This window comes from Populus trichocarpa, chromosome 19 (assembly GCF_000002775.5).
Source record: "Populus trichocarpa isolate Nisqually-1 chromosome 19, P.trichocarpa_v4.1, whole genome shotgun sequence".
In the NCBI taxonomy this organism is placed as follows: domain Eukaryota; kingdom Viridiplantae; phylum Streptophyta; class Magnoliopsida; order Malpighiales; family Salicaceae; genus Populus; species Populus trichocarpa.
Window position 1 is genome coordinate 6,612,128 of NC_037303.2, and position 11,692 is coordinate 6,623,819.

The 11,692-nt window shown below is 39.2% G+C and overlaps 1 long non-coding RNA gene across 1 annotated transcript; it reads right to left on the reverse strand.

The window, feature by feature from the left end:
- Positions 1-8,584: 8,584 nt before the first annotated feature.
- On the reverse strand, positions 8,585-10,766 carry LOC127904808 (uncharacterized). Its single transcript, XR_008058241.1, has 3 exons — positions 10,693-10,766; positions 9,746-9,802; positions 8,585-8,686 (listed from the first exon to the last, which is right to left on the reverse strand). It is a non-coding gene; the product is annotated as an uncharacterized LOC127904808 (long non-coding RNA).
- Between the last annotated feature and the right edge of the window lie 926 nt (positions 10,767-11,692).

An 11,692-nucleotide genomic window follows, 5' to 3' on the forward strand; every position in this document is an offset into this window, starting at 1 on the left:
ACTGTCGGACCTCTCCTCAGAGTTTTAACTATATCTGGAGTTATCGAACTCCGAATCAAGCGAAATTTAAGGTATTGGAAAGGTAAGACATGAGGCTACAAGTTCTATGTTTTGGGAAGAACCCAGTTCTGCCTCTAAGGTAGTCAAAATCGCTCATTAACATACGCTTGGACTGTTACTGTCCATTTTTGAACTGTTACTGTCTGACCTCTCCTCAGATTTTTAACTATATCTGGAGTTATAGAACTTCGAATCAAGCGAAATTTGAGGTATTGGAAAGGTAAGACATGAGGCTACAAGTTCTATGTTTTGGGAAGAACCCAGTTCTGCCTCTAAGGTAGTCAAAATTGCTCATTAACATACGCTTGGACTGTTACTGTCCATTTTTGAACTGTTACTGTCTGACCTCTCCTCAGATTTTTGACTATATCTGGAGTTATAGAACTCCGATTCAAGCAACATTTGTGGCATTGATAAGGTAAGACATGAGGCTACAAGTTCTATGTTTTGGGAAGAACCCAGTTCTGCCTCTAAGGTAATCAAAATTGCTCATTAACAAATGCTTGGATTGTTACTGTCCAACTGTTACTATCCATTTTTGAACTGTTACTGTCTGACCTCTCCTCAGAGTTTTGACTATATCTGGAGTTATAGAATTCCGATTCAAGCAAAATTTGTGGCGTTGGAAAGGTAAGACATGAGGTTACAAGTTCTATGTTTTGGGAAGAACCCAGTTCTGCATCTAAGGTAGTCAAAATCGCTCACTAACAGACATTTGGACTGTTACTGTCCATTTTTGAACTGTTACTGTCCAACCTCTCCTCATATTTTTAACTATATCTGGAGTTATAGAACTCCGAATCAAGCGAAATTTTTGGTATTGGAAAGCTAAGACATGAGGCTACAAGTTCTATGTTTTGGGAAGAACCCAGTTCTGCCTCTAAGGTAGTCAAAATCGCTCATTAACAGATGGTTGGACTGTTACTGTCCAACTGTTACTGTCCATTTTTGAACTGTTACTGTCTGACCTCTCCTCATATTTTTAACTATATCTGGAGTTATAGAACTCCGATTCAAGCGCAAGTTGTGGCATTGGAAAGGTAAGACATGATGCTACAAATTCTATGTTTTGGGAAGAACCCAGTTCTACCTCTAAGTAGTCAAAATCGCTCATTAACAGACGTTTGGACTGTTACTGTCCAACTGTTACTGTCCATTTTTGAACTGTTACTCTCTGACCTCTCCTCAGAGTTTTAACTATATCTGGAGTTATAGAAATCCAATTCAAGCGCAATTTGTGGCATTGGAAAGGTAAGACATGAGGCTACAAGTTCTATGTTTTGGGAAGAACCCAGTTCTACCTCTAAGGTAGTCAAAATCGCTCATTAACATATGCTTGGACTGTTACTGTCCAACTGTTACTGTCCATTTTTGAACTGTTACTGTCTGACCTCTCCTCATAAGTTTAACTATATCTGGAGTTATAGAACTGCGATTCAAGCGAAATTTGTGGCATTGGAAAGGTAAGACATGAGGCTACAAGTTCTATGTTTTGGGAAGAACCCAGTTCTGCCTCTAAGGTAGTCAAAATCGCTCATTAACATACGCTTGGACTGTTACTGTCCAACTGTTACTGTCTCATTTTTGAACTGTTACTGTCTAGACATTGAACTATTACTGTCTTGAACTGTTACTGTCAAGATATTGAACTGTTACTGTCTCATTTTTAAACTGTTACTGTCTAGACATTGAACTATTACTGTCTTGAACTGTTACTGTCTCATTTTTGAACTGTTACTGTCTAGACATTGAACTGTTACTGTCTGACCTCTCCTCAGATTTTTAACTATATCTAGAGTTATAGAACTCCGTTGCAAGCAAGATTGGTCTTGTTGGAAAACTAAGACATGGGGCTACAAGTCCCCTGAGGAAGGAGAACCCAGTTCTGCCCCTAAGATAGTCATAATTGCTCATAAACAAATCAGACTTACTGCTCTACAGGGTCTGTCATGACCCAGTCTCGGTTGATAACCCATAACTGGAGTTCTACAGCTCTAAATTGAGCAAGACCAATTTCCTTAGTTAGCTAACATCCAAAACTATAATTTCTATGAGGGACACTAGTTCTCCCTCATCCTTCTATCCGAAATCTTACTGAAAGTCAGGAGACGAGTCTGTCCAGATTCGTCACCCCCCCTTCCCTTCACACATAAATTTCCCAAACTATATTTTCTGGGTAAATTATCATGGTTTCACGTCCCCAATCACATACCACACATGAATTAACTTAATTTTTACAACAAATACTTTTCCCCCAAATTTAAGTCTAAGAATCCTAATCTATAATTCACATCAAGGCATCAATTCCTTATCGAATTTAAAATGACTTATAAGATCATGTTTAGAACACCTTACCCGGTACGAATTAAGGTTTTTATCTTCAACCAGTTCAACTTCCTCCTTTCTTATCTAATGATAGCCAGCCCTCCATCTTCTCTTCTTGCTCAATTTCCTTGTTAATCACTTGCCCACCAGTGTTTATTCCATCTATAAACCCTTAATCTTGGATGGGTTCTTGAAATTTTGGCGTTTCTCTCTTGATTTGTAGAAATAGATACCAAAACTCCCTCTCTTCTTTCTTCACAATAGTTGCAGATCTATTTTTGGTAAGAAGAGTAGTATTTATGCTCTATAATTATTCTTATTTGCATTTAGACCCCATTTTCTTTAAATGTATTCGTTTTGCCCCCACTTCTTTTTAGTTTATCTTATTTTCTTTAATTTAATCCAACCATCAACATTTTCGGGTTGATTTATATTGTCTCGAAATATTTCGTCCATAAACTTATATCCAAAAATTTCTAAATTCCCGTTTTTATTTAACCATATGCATGAATTTCTTCACTTTTATTTCTCATGTAGTTAGTTTGTAATCTAAGCAACTTTTATTTTTCCCCGGGGTTTACATTCTCCCCTCCTAATAGAAATTTCGTCCTCGAAATTTAAGTTACGTACCTATGTTGAAGAATAAATGCAGGAACTTTTGCTTCATTTCAAATTCTCTTTCCCATATTTCTTCTTCTATTCGAGAGTTTCTCCACAAGACTCGCACCAGAGAAACTCTCTTATTCCTTAACACCCTCACATATCGATCCAAGATCTTGACAGGCTTAGCTTCCATGGTTAAACCCCCTTTAATCTTCATAGGAACGTGTGGTAATACCCGTGAGGGGTCTATCTTGGCCTTTCGCAGCAATGACACATGGAACTCATTGTGAATCTTATCCAAATATGCAGGCAACTCTCACGATAGGCAACTTGTTCGATTCTTTCCTTAATCTCAAAAAGGCCAATATATATCTCGGAGCTAATTTCCCTTTTTCTCCAAATCGAATGATGCCTTTCCAAGGCGCCACCTTCAAAAATACCTTATCCCCCACTTTTTTTTTTTTTTTTTTTTTCCTGGGCTTCCTTCATCCTCTTTCTGATCACCCTCACCTTGTTAGTTGTCAGTTGTACCATTTCAGGTCTCCAAAGCTTCCTTTTTCCTACTTCCTCCCAACAAATTGGGTACGACATGTCCTCCCATACAATGCTTCATATGAAGCCATACCAATAGTAGCTTGATGACTATTATTATAAGTAAACTCCACTAATGGCAGGAGATCTTCCCAGTTCCCTCCGAACTCCAGCACACAGGATCCTAGAGGATCTTCAAGAGTTTGAATAGTCCTTCCAGATTGACCATCCGTCTGAGGATGAGATGTTGTGCTTAGATTCAACTTTTCCCCAATGCTCGTTGTAAATTAGGCCATAATCTCGACGTGAACCTTGGATCCTGCTCCGGCATAATCGACACTGGCACTCCATGAAGTCTGATTACTTCATTTACATATAATTTTTGCTAGTTTATCCACCGAATCAGTCATTTTTATAAGCAAAAACAAAAATAGATTTTGTCAGGCAATCCATAACCACCCATACAACATCATTCCCCTTCTTTCCCCTAGGTAATCTTGTCACAAAATCCATATAAATATCCTCCCATTTCCATTCTGGAACCGATAATAACTATAAATCCCCTATAGGTCTCTGGTATTCTATCTTACTTGTTGACAAATCCCACAGTTCGACACAAATTATGCTATCTCCCTCTTCATATTTGGCCACCAATAGTATTCCTTTAAATCTTTACACATCTTCGTACTTCCAGGATGAGTAGCGAATCAGGATTCAAGAGCTTCTCTTCATACTTCATCCTTCAAAGTCATATGATCAGGTAAATAAATTCGCCTACCCATAGCTATTAGCCCACCGAATAACATTTGGAATGCTTTCTTTATACCCTGGTTTACACTCTCCTTGATATCCTGTCTCAAAGCATAGATCGGATCTTTAACTGAGTTAATAGTGATCCCTCAGACCCTACACTTAATCGCAAGCCTAATTTCTTCAATTCCACTATACTTCCCTATTCCTAAATCTCCATATCATTCATCACTATTTTTCCCTTCCAAATCAATGCATCGGCTACTACATTAGCCTTACTAGGATGGTAGTCAATCACACGATCATAATCTTTTATTAACTCTACCCATCTTCTTTGTCACATATTCAACTCCTTTTGTGACATCAAATACTTCAAACTTTTATGGTTTGTAAAGATTTAAACTTGTGACCCAAACAATAATGTCTCCATACTCTTAAGGCAAACCCCACTGCTGCAAGTTCTAGGCCATGAATTGGGTAATTCTCCTCATACGACTTTAGTTGTCTTGATGCATAAGAAATCACACGTCCGTGTTGTATCAACACCCATCCTAGACCCCTTTTTGAGGTATCACTATATACCATAACCCTTCTGTCCCTGATGGAAGGGCCAGCTCAGGAGCAGAAATGAGTCTTTCCTTCAGTTCTCGAAAGCTCGCTTCACACTCTCCCGACCAAACAAACCTGACTTCTTTGCGGGTCAGCTTAGTCAAAGGTGATGCTATGGTGGAGAACCCCTCAATAAACCTCCTATAATACCTAGCAAGACCCAAGAACTCTGGATTTCTGTCATGTTGGTAGGCCTTTCCCATTTCAACATGGCCTTTACCTTTCTTGGATCCACAATACCTTCTACGGATATTAAATGACCTAAAAACAAATACGTCTTTGAGCTATAACTCACGCTTATCCAGCTTTGCATATAATTGATTCTCCCTTGCAGTTTGTAGCACAACCCTTAGATGTTGTTCATACTCCAAGTAAGAGCTTGAATACACCAAGACATTGTCAATAAATACCCCCGCATATTGGTCCAGGTAAGGCCGAAACACCCGATTCATCAAGTCCATAAGCATGGCAGAAGCATTAGTTAACCCGAAAGACATCACTAAAAACTCGTAATGTCCATAACGGGTTCGGAATGCAGTCATTTATCTGTCTTGTTCCTTGATTCTCAACTGGTGATATCCAGATCTTAAATCTATCTTAGAGAACACCTTAACACCCTTCAACTGATCAAACAAATTATCTATTCATGGGAATGGATACTTATTCTTCACCATCACTTATTCAATTGATGAAAATCAATGCACAATCAAAATGTGCCATCCCCTTTTTTTTTTTTTTACAAACAATACCGAAGCTCCCCAGGGCGAGTTACTAGGCCGAATGAAGCCTTTATCTAACCATTTTGAAGCTGGACCTTCAGTTCAGCCAATTCCATGGGTGTCATCCTATAGAATAGTTTCTATGGACACTTTAATTTCTCTAACCGGAGGTAATCTAGGCAACTCCTCTGGGAATACATCTCGAAACTCCCTCACAACGGGAATACTAGCCAAATCTAGACTACCCTTTCCAGCTCCCTTACAAGGGCTAACCAAGCAGAACAACCCTTCATCAATAACTTTCTAGCCACCAAGACTGAGATTACACAACTTGGAATATCTTTTTGTTCCCCTTTAACCACTACTCTTTTATCACTTATTCCTTGGATTGTCACTGTCTTGGTGAAACAATCCATTTATGCCTTATGTTTACTTAGCCAAGTCATGCCAAGATTCAAGTAAAAATCATATGACTCAAACGAAAAAAAGATCTACCCTCAATCCTGACCCTTCAATATATAGTTTTACCCCTCTATAAGAACTATCAAATCTCTAGCACCTACATCTGATTTAAAACTCTTTCCCTTTTTCTTTTTTTCTTTTTTTTTCAGCCAAGGCCCAGCAACCTCAACATCCTCTTTACCATGGTAAGTCATACAACCCATCCCTCTCATACACCTCACCTACTGCACTATGGTGACTACTCCCCTTGATCTAGGAGCTGTACTGGAGGCTCCCACTGCCATTCCTGCTGCTACAGCTCCCACTATATGATCCATAGAAGCAGGATCCTAAAATGGGTTTGACCCGTCTACCGGCGCCAGTGATAGGGGTATATTATCTCCCCCCATATGTTTGATGCATCGGGCATTGTTACCCCAGCCTGACGGGACAACGAATCATCTCGAAGTCCCACTGACTCACCTCCTTCAGAGTATACTGATGTTGCAGGTACATGAGAGCAAGTGTCTGTTAAGGGATCCCAATCTGGATCACTTTCATAACGAAGACTCTGATCACTTCCCCGAACTAGGAATGGATCAGTCTTGGCTACTTGCCTTGTTCTCACTATTCTGAACCACATATTCAAAACCTTATAATCATTCCTATCCCCGGAATAGCAACCTGGGCTCTGATACCAAAATGTAACATCCCCCATTTCTGGGATAAAACCACAATCTCATGTCAATAGAAAAACAGAGTAGTTAAATTTTTTTTTATATATATATACATATTCACGGTCTTCGTGTTAACATCTACCAGAAATTTCAACGGAGTCCCCCCTATCGGAAGGTCCCAATTTACCGACATGTAACCTGTTTATACTTCTAACAGTTCGCATCTCATAACTTAATTTCTGACCCAATCAGCCTGGGTTTCAATTCCACAATTATACTCACACCTATCAACCATAATATTTATGATATGCATGATATAACAAAAATATCATTATGGATGGATAATTTAAATAAATATAAATTCATAGACATGAAATATGGTTATATAAACTACAACGTTAAATTCATCCAATCAAGTTTAAACATTTATTATACAAATTAAGTTATACAACCATTTTCATGTTTACAAAATACAAGGGTATACTCCCTAGAACCTAGACTTCAAAAAGGGAACATAAGCTAGGATTTACTCCTGTCGTGCATGCGATGATCCTGAAACAAAATACATATTATTGCAAGGTGAATATTTCCATAAATATAACAATATGAATATCTAATAATTTCAACAGGGCAACATGCATTCATATTTCATTTATTTCTCCCTTCTAGTTTTTTATCTTATTTTAAATCTCTTCCTTATTCAACTATTAATAATCGTTCCCTCTGCCGTTATCAACCTTCATTCCAGACATCAACGTGATTACTTTTGCTTATCCCATTACCGATACCACTTTCACTGGTATCGTCATCACCACCCCATAGGAGTCGATATAAGGCGATCCCTTTACCCAGAATCCTAACATACATTAAATGTATGCTGGCCATTCCATGGTGATCCCCTTACCCGGGATCATAACATACACTGAATGTATGTTAGCCAATACGTGGAGATCCCCTTACCCGGGATCCTAACATACACTCCCGGGATCCTAACATACACTCAATGTATGCTAGACAATACATGGTGATCCCCTTACCCGGGATCCTAACATACACTAAATGTATGCTGGCCATTCCATGGTGATCCCCTTACCCGGGATCCTAACATACACTGAATGTATGTTAGCCAATACGGGGAGATCCCCTTACCCGGGATCCTAACATACACTAAATGTATGGTAGCCAATACAGGGTGATCCCCTTACCCGGGATCCTAACATACACTTAATGTATACTAGTTTATGCCTCAAATCACACTTATCATATTTTCCTTTTTCAGTAATAATTTCATCACTTGGCAATTCACATAACAACTTTTCACCTTGAATACACATACATTCAGTAATTCACATTTCACATCAAAATATATTAAATCATGGAATTTAACTAGGAAGCATAGGTGTGAATCACCTACCTGCAATAGAAGCTCTACTCGTGCTCCCCTGCTGCTGCTGTTGCACCACGTCTGTGGTCCCTCCTGCAAATCACAGGTTTATCTCATAATTTTCCTCACTCAAGGATATGTTTTATGTAACAACCCGGCTTTCTAAGCCCAAAACAATAGTAAATTTATATATATATATATATATATATATATATATATATATATATATATATATATATTTAATACACATGGTGCTGGTAATCAAAGAACTTGAATCCTCACATCATCAAAATACAATCCATACAATCAACAGTTCATTCAAAAGCGAATCTTACATAAACACATAATATTAAGGTTGCATGATTTGAAGTTCATATTAAAAATATATATACATGGACATGAGTTTGCACTCTTATACTTCTAATAGCCATCACAAATTTTAAACAAAAAGGATCTAATAAAAGTTATACATTCAATACATTGATCCCTACAAAATACATTGTGATTTAGAATGCATCTACTTAATTCCTTGCAAAAGTAGGTTCCCGTGTATCGGGTATCCTAGACATCTCGTTGGTGTGACGTCCCTGCAGCAGTACAAAACATTTAAGAGAAAGCAAATACTTAATAATAATAATAATGGTAACTAACGGCCTAGCAATTAAATAAGCATTAACATTTATAATTTCTTCATGTATTTGATGTAACAATTAATAGTACATATAGATACACAAGTTTTCAAATGCCATTCGCCGAAACTAGTCGTTTATTTGTCCCGGCTATCCATCCGGATTCCATAGCGATAGCTGCGTCGCTGCCAATCCTAAAATCGGCAGCCGAAACTACATCGCTGCCGATCAAGGAATCGGCAGCGAAATTGGGTCGCTGCCGATTTCTGTATCGGCAGCGAAGACTGCATCGCTGCCGATCCAGAATCGGCAGCGGAAACTGCGTCGCTGCCGATTTCTGTATCGGCAGCGGAAACTAAGTCGCTGCCGATTTCTGTATCGGCAGCGAATACTGTGTCGCTGCCGATCCAAAATCGGCAGCGGAACTGCATCGCTACCGATCCACAATCGGCAGCGAAATCATCCCTTTTTAACCCGGCCATCCATTCGGACGCCATTAGCCAAAGCTAATCATTCTTTGTCCCGACCATCCGTTTGGATGCCATTAGCCGAAGCTAATCAGTCCTTCATCCCGGCCATCCATTCGGACGCCATTAGCCAAAGCTAATCATTCTTTGTCCCGGCCATCCGTTTGGATGCCATTAGCCGAGCTAATCATTCTTTGTCCCGGCCATCCGTTTGGATGCCATTAGCCGAAGCTAATCAGTCCTTCATCCCGGCCATCCATTTGGACGCCATTAGCCCAAGCTAATCATTCTTTGTCCCGGCCATCCGTTTGGATGCCATTAGCCGAAGCTAATCATTCTTTGTCCCGGCCATCCGTTTGGATGCCATTAGCCGAAGCTAATCAGTCTTTTGTCCTGGCCATCCATTCGGACGCCATTAGCCGAAGCTAATCACTCTTTTATCAACAATTAAGTGTTCGCCAATTTAATATCGGTTCTAACAATATGGTAGTACTCAAGTTAAAGTATTCCAAGATTCAACGTATGAAAAAGAAAGGTGCAAGTCACCTACCTGCTCCACCTGTGGGTCGTTCCTGTCTTGATGATGGTCCAATCCCGACCGCACCACCTAAGACATCAATGGTCACAAATCATCACAGTTGTATTTATTTTATTTTTGAATCACATTCATCATCACACTTATTTCAATAGTTCATATGTTCACATTCAAGTGTTCCCTATTTTACACCATCATATCATGAAATTGTTATTAGCATTTAAGTCATTCCTGCCTAGGAGGCTTATTGTAGGAATCGGCAGCGAGAACTGGTTCGCTGCGGGCTGCCCAATTCGGCAGCGAGAACTGGTTCGCCGCAGGCTGCCAGTTCGGCAGCGAGAACTGCACCGCTGTTGGCGCCACAGTTTCGCTGCACAACGCACAACTCGGCAGCGAATATCACTTCGCTGCAGGAGGTTCAGCGAAACAGAATTTCGCTGCGCAACACACACATCGGCAGCGAATATTAATTCGCTGCAACAGGTTCAGCTGCGGCAGGGAAACAGAATTTCGCTGCGCAACACACAAATCGGCAGCGAATATTAATTCGCTGCAGCAGGTTCAGTTGCGGCAGCGAAGCAGAATTTCGCTGCGCAACACACAAATCGGAGCATCAATTTCAGCACAATCATCACAGTAGAACACATTAATTCCAGCAACAAACATCACAGCAGAACACATTAATTCCAGCAACAACCATCACAGCAGAACACATTAAGTCCAGCAACAACATCACAGCAGAACACATTAATTACCCCCTAGTTAAAGCCAGCCCTCTACCATGATTTGTTAGATGTTCTGAAATTGACTTTATTTCACTTTTGTTTGCTTGTTCTCTTGGTTAATTTCAGCTTCCTTCACAGCTGGCTTAGGTCTTAGATCAATTCTTTTCTTAGGGTTTTTCTTCTTCATTTTCGTTTTTGATCTTATGGGGGAGAGGAAGAGAGTTTCATGACCCATACCTTCTGAATTTAACTAAGTTTGAGGAAGGTTTGACACTATTCAGCTGCTGGTTCTCCTCCTTCTTCTTCCTCTCACGTTTTTCAGCTCTCTTTTTCCTCTCCTCTCAAACAATTCACCATGTTTCGGCTAGCATACATTCAGTGTAAGGATCCCGGGTAAGGGGATCACCATGTTTCGGCTAGCATACATTCAGTGTATGTTAGGATCCCGGGTAAGGGGATCACCATGTTTCGGCTAGCATACATTCAGTGTATGTTAGGATTCCGGGTAAAGGGATCACCTTGCATCGACTCCTATGGGATGATGATGATGATACCAGTGAAAGGGGTATCGGTAATGGGTTAAACAAAGATAATCATGTTTGATCTTATAATGTCTGGAATGGAGGTTAATAGTGAAATAGGGAACGATTATTGATAGTTTGAATAAGGAAGAGATTCTAATGAAAACCAGAAAGGAGAAGTGAACAAAATATGAATGCATGTTACCCTGTTGAAATCGTTTGATGTTCATGTTGTTATTTTTTTATGTGATAGTCACCTTTCAATAATATGTATTTGTTTCAAGAACATCACATGCACGACAGGAGTAGATCCTAGCTTATGTTCCTTTCTTGTAATTTAGGTTATAGGGGGTATACCCTTATATTTTGTAAACATGAAAATGTTTGTATAACTTAATTTGTATAATTAATGTTTAAACTTGATTGAATGAACTTAATCTTTGTAGTTCATGTAACCATTTTTCATGTCTAAGTATTTACTTTTTATTCATCCATAATGATATTTTGTTATATTATGTATATCATGAATATCATGGGTAATAGGTGTGAGAATATTGTGGAAATTGAAACCCAAGATGATTGGGTTGGGATTAAGTTATGAAATGCGAGTTATTAGAAGTGTAAACAAGTTACATGTCGATAACTTGGGACCTTCCGGTATAGGGGGGACTTCGTCGAAATTTCAGTAAATTTTAATATGAAAACCACGAATATAT